Raw genomic sequence first — 9,759 nt, forward strand, 5'->3', positions numbered from 1 at the left:
TTGACGAAAGGTCGATTAGCACATCATCCACCCCCCCCCAATGCCTCATTGTATATAGGAATTATATACACTTGCGTGAGTGATTGTCACTTCTTTGTAATAGTGACGAGGATTAATCCAGCTGGTAGTACAGTCCCACAGTGTTTGATTCAGTACGTGTACAGTGGTGTCATGTATTGATGTCCGGTAATGAGACTCTAAGTAGAGGCAATTCAGCTTCATCTGTGCTAATAAACTAAGTGCATCCAGGAACTAAATGTATCCTGGGCCCTGTGGCCAACTGGCACAAAATGCCCTCTTCCATGCTTGTAAACTGTCTTGCCTTCCAGAAGAGGTAAGGATGCAAACTGCCTGCTGGGAGTTGTTTTTGGACTGTCCTGTGCATTGAACCATGCCTGGGAATTATCTAGGAAAATGCAAATTGGCACCCAAATTTATTCTGTGAAACTTTTTAAAAATTTTCTCACATGGATGATTACTTTCCAGTGCCTGGACATGCCTGAATTTACAGCGTGGATGTAACCTCTGTGTAGCAGAATATATTTACAGGGAGAAATAGTGCAAGTGCTGCCTGCCTGCTCCCTCCCACTTGGATACAGACCTCTGGTAGTCTTCCAAACACTCGTCTTAATGAACACGCGTTTCTGGATCCACTCCTTTTGTGCCAGTGGGCACAAAACGCCTTCAGCACCTTGCAGGAAGCACTCTGTGGATTGCAGGATCAGACTTTGGGAGGTGTCTGAATCAGTGTGCCGGAGTTTAAGAGCTGCAGATGTATTTTATAGTTGCAGGGCAATGAACTGGTAACCTTATATGTGGGGTGAACTCCACCCAGGACCGGGGTGCACCATGTGGTAGCTCAGCACCTCCCCAAAACCTCTAAAAGAGGCTTGTGAGACCTGTTCTTGGTCTGCTGACACCCTGATGCTTTGTTCTCGCTGCTCTACTTGGATTGCTTGTTTTAAGAGAAATAACATGGCTTATCGTTGCTTGACATAGCTTTTCAATTTACCTTAAACAGAGAAATTTAAATACAAGTAACAGGCATACTCAATCTAAACAGTCATAGTTCTTGATAACAAAACTGCAAAATTAAGACATGCATGAAAACAAGGCAAAGGAAAATTAGGTTCTGCTTCCATTGGTCTCTTGTTCTAGAGTTAACGGAAGCTTTTGTGCAAAGGGGTCAGTGTGTCAGGGCTCTGCCTACAGAGCAGGACTGCGGCCCTGGATTTCTGTCTCCTGTACGCTCCCAGGTTGCTGCTGAATGCAAGTGAAGATTTCTGGTCCTGCCTTGGTTAGGCTGTGAGAACTCTAACGCAGCTTTGTTGGAAATGATATGAGAAAGACCCTACAAGGTGGGATCTTCATGGCTGTCTCCCCTTATTTTCCTTTTCTCTATGGAGTTCAGGTGATCACGGTCATCAGCTGTATCGTCGTTTGCAAACGGGGTACCATAAACTCGGTTCTCAGTCTGTGGCAGTTTCCATTTGTTTCTATCTTCCCACTTTAGAATGCACGACACATCAGAAGGTGCTCTAGGTTTGAAGGTTTGAAGCCATTGCGAGGATTTTGTCCCGCTGTGTTGTGTTTCTTGGCAGTTTGTTTCTGAAGATTTGAGCGTCTGGTCTAGTGCAGCCTCAGCTTCTTCTGGAGTAGATATTACTGGCTGAATGACGCAGGGAGTGAGACTTGCTGATCAGATAAAGGCTCTTTCTCCTTAAGAGCTGGGGGAAGAATTGAAACAAATAATGCCAGTAAAAATATAAATCTAAAATAAATCCAAGGATTTCCCTGAGCAGGTCTTCAAAAATATTTGGAGATAGAGACTGCTGTGCTAATGGAGGATTAAAAAAAAAAATTGAAATTCAGACACTTTCGTCCCGCATAGCCACAGAGGTGGGGATTTACCTTTTCGATATGACTCAGCCCCACGCAGTGGAGCCCAGCATACGGGATGCTGGCTCAAAAATTTCTTGGTGTGCACTCAAATAAAACAAAAACCTTTTAAAGGCTCTTTGGTGAACAGTGAAGCCGTGCAGGGTGTGTGGATTTGGATGTCCCTGATTTCAAGCAGGGGCTGTCCCCAGTTAGTGCCCTGACCAGCTGGTTTAGACCGTGGCTGAGGCTGCATCTCTGTGTGTGCATGTCTTTCCAACAGTTCATCTGCATTGTTTTCTTCATCTCTTTTGGCTATAAATTATACCAGACGGCTCCTAATCAATGTTTCTTGGGAATGGACACATTCCCAGAAAAGACCTGTTCTCCTAGACCTGTGTTTTCTGCTGGTCATCATCCTTGACTAACTCCACGTAGCTCGCCTGAGCTTAGTCCCAGCACCAGGCAGGTTACTTTTCTGTGCCTGGCATTTTGTAGCTGAGAATCAGAGATAAAAATACTGGCCTTTTACACAAAGTCGGTCCTGGGGAGGACAACCGTTATGTGAATAGTAGTGGTGTTAATGTTCAGTAGTTGCTATCGTTCTGGATATCTTTTCATACAGTGCGGCTCTGACTGCAGAGCTCTCTCCTCTCTGCTCTGGCCCACCGAGCTGTTTGTCTAGAGCCTTAATGAGTTTCCTGTATCTTTTCAAAATGTAAATTGTAAGCAATTTAGAAGTCATTAGTTAAGAAGTCTGTCACTGCAGCCCCAGTTTAATTTTACCTGTCTCTTCCCATGTTTCCATTAAAACCCATTTAATTAAAAAGGCTATCTTGTTCTCGGGGTGGTCATCTCCATTTGAAATAAATGTCCCGCAAAGTCCGTGACTCAGCTGCCAACACGCGCGTAGCGACCAAGACCTGGATGATCAGGCTTGCCAGCACAAATTAATGACGAACTGTTCTTCTCTCTCCACATATCCACCACCATGAACGGAAAAGGAAACGAGAGATGTCGAAATGCAATTTGGTTTCTTTGCTGCACGTCGGCACGTAGAGAAAACAGGGATGCAGCTGCTGTAACCCAGCAATACCTCTCTTGGGTTGGCCTCAGGGACTGATGGGGATTTACAACTCTAATGCGATTGCTGCTTGAGGTAAGACTTTAGCTGCAAAAATCCATGTTTCCAGCCAAATTACTTAAATCAAGTCAGCTTAGCTGGATTGCAAACTCCACTTAATGGCAACGTTGCACACCATTTAACATCTTGGTTTTGGCATGAGCAGGTTAAGCCACGGCCTGCTTTTCTCCTTCTGGATGCAACACAGGAGGTGGCATTTTTACGTTACCTTGGCTGGGGGCTAAATTGTGGTTCTCCCAGACATCATCTCTGGGGCAAAGCTTCCCCTCCTTTAAAGGCTTCTTCCTGCCATTCACACCATCCCTTTGCCTGTGTCTTCTCTCTGTGGTCATGACCACATGGTGGAATGGGCCAGGGAACAGATCCTGGCTTCTCATTATCTTTTTAGCATAAAAAAGCATGTCTGTGGAACAGCAGCCTTAGAAAACACTAGTGTAACCCAAGAATGGACTGTTTTCTGCCTGAGTTCATCTCCCTTTCAGACTTCTTCAGTGAGTCTGAACAAGCCCAGGTTCTCTTGCTCCGTACCCTAGCGATACCAGACTTCTCTGCACTTCTGCATGTGTCTGTCTGTCTTTCATAGAATAGTTTGGGTTGGAAGGGACCTTTCAAGGCCATCTAGTCCACCCCCCCTGCGACGAGCAGGGACATCTTCAACTGGATCAGGTTGCTCAGAGCCCCTTCCAACCTGACCTGGGATGTTTCCAGGGATGGGGCATCAACCACCTCTCTGGGCAACCTGGGCCAGGGTTTCACCACCCACTTTCTTCCTTCTATCTAGTCAAAATTTGCCCTCTTTTAGTTCAAAACCATTATCCCTTGTATCACTGCAGGATCTGCTAAAAAGTCTGTCCCCATCTTTCTTCTAAGCCCCTTTCAGTCCTGGCAGTTTTAATAAGGGCTCCCTGGAGCCTTCTCTGCTCCAGGCTTAACACCCCCAGCTCTCTCAGTCTGCCCTCACAGGAGAATCTTTCTGTCTTGCATATGAATGACGTGGCCAGATGAGGTCTTGCCTTGCCCATAGCGCCTTATGAATGTACCAATGAACATGGTCAGGACGCTGGAGCACATGACTTAAGAAGAGAGGCTGAAGGAGCTGGCTTGGTGTAATCTGGAGAAGAGAAGGCTGAGTAAGATCTCATTGCTCTTTTCAACTCCATAATTAAGATTATAGATAAGGGAGAGTCTGACTCCTCTCAGAGGTGTGTGATGAAAGGATGAGAGGTAATGGGTGTAACCCGCAGCAAGGGAAATTCCAATGCGATATAAGAAAAAATGTTTTCACTGTGAGGATGATGAAAGCCCAGAGAGGTGGCATTGCTTTCCTCTGAGGTGTTCAACGCTCATCTGGACAAGGTACCTTCCAGCCTAAATTTTTATGCAGTTCTGCAAATGACTGTGAAATAAAACAGAAGGAATTGCATGTACAAGAGGAGATCAGTTTGAATGCAGCATGCACAGTCTCCTTATCTGGCTTTGAAATAGCACTACTCCATTTCAGCAGCTCCTCGCTGATGGCTGGCCAAGAGCTAAGCAAGCTGCATCGCCGACGTGGAATATTTGCTTTTCTACTTGAACTGCGTGGAGTTCACTGATAACTCAGAGCAGCAAAGCTACTTTCATCTCCCTGCAGCTAATCCAAATAGATTACATTGCTGGAGGAAGATAGGGCAGAGCAGGAGAAGGCATCTTTATTTAAGAATAAATTTTAAAAATCCTTAAAATCAAAGCACTTAGTAGGGGTCCAGCAGGATTGGGAGTTACCGGTCCTTGCTGGTACTGCATTCAGCACCTGTGTGACGTGTCTCAACTCTCTCTCTCCAACAAGTGGTGCTCCTAGCTAGTGTTAACTGGGAATTGTGGGAAAAGGAACGGAGTAGTTGTCTCTTGTACTTAATTTGTGGATAAGTGGGGGAACATGGAGTTGTGAGGGCTGTCAGGATGGATTAGACATGTAATCTAGTACCTTGCTGTGGTGGGTTGAGGGATTGAGCCTGGCTGGATGCCAGGTGCCCACCAAGGCTGCTCCATCACTTCCCTCCTCTGTGGGACAGGGGAAAGAAAATACAATGAAAGAGTCCTGGGTGGAGATAAGGGCAGGGAGAGATCACTCACCAATTACTGTCGTCGGCAAAAAAGATTCAACTTGGGGAAATTAGTTTAATTTATTATCAGTCAAATCAGAGTGGGGTAATGAGAAATAAAACCAAATCTTACAACACCTTCCCCCCACCCCTCCCTTCTCCCCGGGCTCAGCTTCTCTCCCGATTTCTCTCCCTCCCCCCGAGCGGCGCAGGGGAACGGGGAATGGCGGCTGTGGTCAGTTCATCACACATTCTCTCTGCCGCTCCTTCCTCCTCAGGGGGAGGACTCCTCACCCTCTGCCCTGCTCCAGCCTGGGGTCCCTCCCACAGGAGACAGTCCTGCATGGACTTCTCCAGCATGAGTCCTTCTCACGGGCTGCGGTTCTTCACGAGCTGCTCCAGCCCGGGTCCCCCACGGGTGCCGTCCTTCAGGAACAGGCTGCTCCAGCCCGGCCCCCGCGGGGTCCCAGGTCCTGCCAGCAAACCTGCTCCAGCCGGGGCTCCTCTCTCTCCCCACGGGGCCACAGGCCCTGCCAGGAGCCGGCCCCAGCGCGGGCTGCCCACGGGGTCACGGCCTCCTTCGGGCATCCCCCTGCTCCGGCGTGGGGCCCTCCCCGGGTGCGGGTGCAGATCTGCTCCCCGTGGAGCTCCATGGCCGCAGGGGCACAGCCGGCCTCCCCGGGGGCTTCCCCGGGGGCTGCCGGGGACCCTCTGCCCCGGCGCCCGGAGCCCTCCTGCCCGCCCTGCTCTGGGCCGGGGGCTGCGGGGCTGCTCCTCTCACAGCCTCACTCCTCTCTCCGGCTGCAGCCGCACAGAAGTTTTTCCCTTCCTCACTCCGTCCCCCCGAGGCGCTGCCGCCGTCGCTGACGGGCTGGGCCTTGGCCAGCGGCGGGTCCATCTTGGCGCCGGCCGGCACCGGCTCTGTGGGACACAGGGGAAGCTTCTGGCAGCTGCTCACAGCAGCCCCCCCCGAGCCCCCGACACCGAACCCTTGCCACAGGAACCTGGAACACTTGCTTCCTTCAATGGCCAACACAGCAGGTTTCCAGGGGTCATTTTAGAAGCTGAGCAGAAGGCTTCAGAGGAAGAATCAATTCTTTTCTCCCCTTTTGCCCAAAATATTGCCCTGTCTGCCTTCCTTGCAGGGTCAACTTTCAAAAATCAAGCCTCCTCTGGGAGGCTGCACACCGCTGGTGGGTGTGCAGACCCACACGGGCCGCCGGGGCGAGCGGTCGGGCTGGGCGCAGCGCGCTGGGCTGCCGGCGGCAGCCGGGGGAAGGCAGCCCGCGTCCCGCGCGTGTGGGAAGAGGTCAGGACGGATGCGTGGCCTTTGCCAGGGGCTACCGGGAGCCGTTTGCTGCCTCTGTGGCTTTTGCACACGCGGCGCGCGTTGGGTTACGAAAGCCTGGGGCCTGTGAAAAAGAGGATGGGGAAACCCAGGCGGCATTTGTCCCTCAAGAGCAGTCAGGAAAGCACTTTTGGAGGGATCTCTTTCTGCAGGGGTCTGTCTCCAACAGGGGTCAAGGTGCTCAGAAATGGTCTTTGCTCTGGGTTACAGAGCCTAAAGGAAATCCCCTGGAGAGAGACGCTAAACCAGTAACCCCGTAAGAGACGTTCACTGGATTTCATCTTCCAGCTGCAACCAAATTATACGGGGAAAAAGCAGTGTATGAGGCTAGGTAGCTCCCGGGCTAGATTTCTGCATAACCCGTTCCTTGCTGAGCGTCTGTTCATAAGCCCCAGGTTCTGAGCATCCTCCCTGGATTGCAGGCAGGTTGTGACCCCAGGGGTATATACCCCAAAATGGGAAACGATGTCTGTATACAATTGTTTGGCAGGCTTGTGTGGACCAGGCGGACAAGAGGAGACCCCTAAAGCCTCCGTAGCTACGTTGCAGCTGGTGTCATCTTAGAGGGGGAACACAAAAGCAGGAGGAGGTTTTTAGGCAGCATTAGAAAGGAAAGGAGGAGCCTTCTTTCCGCATGTCAGCTAACATCTAATTATGAGGAATGCCATCAGTCAAATCAAAATAATAACGGAGAGAAAAGTTTTTTTAAAGACAGAACAGCACGCAGAAAGTTGTCCTTCTTTTATTCCCAGATTCCTGCTTTTGGGGCTAGGAGGGAAAGATACATAAGGGTTGGGAGTTACATTTTTCCTTTATTATCTCGGCTGTATTACGCATGGAATGATCTGACACAAGAAAATGTACCCTGGCATTGTGACTTCATGATTTCTGTTTTGTTGAGAAAGAAAAGTTTGGTGCTGGAAGCCATAAACTTCTAAAGCGTAGCACCATTTGCCTGGTCATATTTTCATCTTTATAAACCCGTGAGTTCTGAAAACATAATCTGCAGTAATTTTTCCTAGAATCTAACAGTTCTGCTGTCTGCCCGCATTCGTGCAATGTCTGGGCTTTCAGGGGGCTTTTTGTTCCTTGTTTTCTGTCAGTGAGCTATTGTGGAAATGGAAACACCCACTTGCCTGTGAAAATACTGAAGAATGCCTACTTTCCCTCTTATAGTTTTCAAAAGTAACAAGTCCTTAGGGATGGTATTTACTTGATCTCTCGTTTATTATGGGCTGTCACTGGCCATAATGAGAGTATTTCTATTTGCTTACATCTGGGTGAAGGTAAATGTTTACCTGCTGCTGCGTCTTTTGAAACAAGCTTTCTGCGGGATATTTTCTGTGACACATCTCCAGGGCAAATCCATTCTTTGATGTCTACTTGGATCTGTTTTCTGATGAGTACTCTCCTCTGGTTGATGATGCCCCACAATGTTATCACAAGGTGCAAGAAGAAGATGGATGGGAACCCCCTGAATTTTAAGCAAGATCTGAGAAATGTTTCCAGAAATCTGGCAGGGGTTTATTTCAAAAGCCTGAAGAAGTTCCTCGTAGCAGACGTGCTTTTCTGTCTGGAAAGTTGGAGAACCCACAAAGGATTTTGGGAGGTGACATCTCCCCACTCTGGACAATGGTAGTCTTCTCACATCTCAGGCATCAGCAGGCTTCAGTGAGGTATTGTGTGACCTTTTTGTAGCCGAACACAATGACATAGGAACTGGATGAGTAATAGATGCAGGCCAGAGAGGTGGTAGATGCCCCATCCCTGGAAACATTCCAGGTCAGGTTGGACGGAGCTCTCAGCAACCTGCTGTAGCTGAAGATGTCCCTGCTGATTGCAGGGGGGTTGGAGTAGATGGCCTTGAAAGGTCTCTTCCAACCCAAACTGTTGTATGATTCTATGATTTTATGACAGCGTTCCATAGAGACCTCTGAGGATGCTGTTCTCAAAGTCGTGCTTAAGGAGTCTTGAAACAAGAGCAGTCCAGGTGATGTCATTGGAGAGCCAGCAGACAACATAAATGGAGAGCAGCGAGAGCAAGATCTTGATCACCTGAGCCATATGCTTGTTCCAGGTGCTCCCTGTGGTCAAGGCAGCCCTTATCTTTCTCTCTTGCCTCCAGAGGAGGTCAATGACAAATCCATTCAGGACTATCACAAGGATGATGAAGATGAGATCCAGGCTGATGGATGTGGAGGTGGTAAACTTCATAGTGAGAACTTAAGCAAGTGCTGGTAGCCAGGCACGCAACAGTTTCATTACTTATCCTCTCTGCTGTTGTGTTTTACTGAAGGTAGGGGAATTGTGAGACAATGCCAAAGATCCAGCAGCCAGCAAGGATGGTCTTCTGCCCCTGGTGCCTGTAGATGAACTTGGACCAGTGATGGTTAGGTCTGTGGATCTTTATCTAGATTCTCCACTGACCAGATACTGATCAGCCTCAGCGTGTGATACATCTAGAGCACTCCCTCTCACCGAAAATGCTGCTGCTGGCAAAGGAGAGGACTTCTGGGACCTCTTTGTAGAAACAGAGCAAGAGGTCCACCAGGGCCACGTTGACAATGATCCTGTCTAAGGGCTGAAGGACGGATGGCATTACTGATAAAAGCAGAGAGCACAATGAGGTTGCCTATTGTGCTGGTAAATGCCAAGAGATAAATGAAGATGGAAATAGGGTTACATACCATAACTGATGCCTGAAGAGGGGGTCACATAGCCTTTCCCAGCTGCTTTCCTAACTTCTTGCTCCTTGCTTTGGCTGCTTGAACCTACCATGTCTGCTTCTGGCTCTGTGTCACGTCTTGGCGGTGGCAATGTTGCTGTCGCCTCTCTCCGTGGGGCCGTTGCTTGCTCCCCAGCAAGGTTTGCAAGCTACAGCTCCAGTACTTGGATTGCTTTGCTGCCTGTGCAGCCGCTCTCACCTCAGTAGGGAGGGACAGGGAGGGTGGAGATGAGGCAGGGAGCTGAGCTGCAGTGGAAAATGTTGCACATGTAATTAGAAAAGCTTGCCAGGTGAAAAGCCCTGCAAGAGGTGGTGGGACTGGAAGGAGTACTTGAGAACTAAGTTAGCTTGAAGCTTGCATTGAGCACTAGGACTGTCCTGTTGTTGCTGACCACTTGGTGCTGGAGATGGGTAATGAAAAGTCTGGCTTGATGGAACGGGGAGGTGCGTGTGTCAGTGTGTGTGAAGGTGAAAGAGGAGAGTCGTTCCGAGCAAACTCTGGGGAAAAAAAGTATTAAAAAGAGCCCATGACTGAAATGCAGAGGTCTGTGTCTTGACTATGGTCCAGCCTTCTCCTTCC

General features: G+C 49.1%; 1 pseudogene across 1 annotated transcript; it reads right to left on the minus strand.

Moving 5' to 3' along the window:
• Positions 1 to 8,112: 8,112 nt before the first annotated feature.
• On the minus strand, positions 8,113 to 9,144 carry LOC309404462 (annotated as a pseudogene). Its single transcript has 2 exons — positions 8,386 to 9,144; positions 8,113 to 8,213 (listed from the first exon to the last, which is right to left on the minus strand). The product of its transcript is annotated as an uncharacterized misc_RNA (transcript).
• Positions 9,145 to 9,759: the final 615 nt, after the last annotated feature.

This window comes from Phaethon aethereus (genome assembly GCF_964289735.1).
Source record: "Phaethon aethereus genome assembly, chromosome: 4".
NCBI classification, from domain to species: Eukaryota; Metazoa; Chordata; class Aves; order Phaethontiformes; family Phaethontidae; genus Phaethon; species Phaethon aethereus.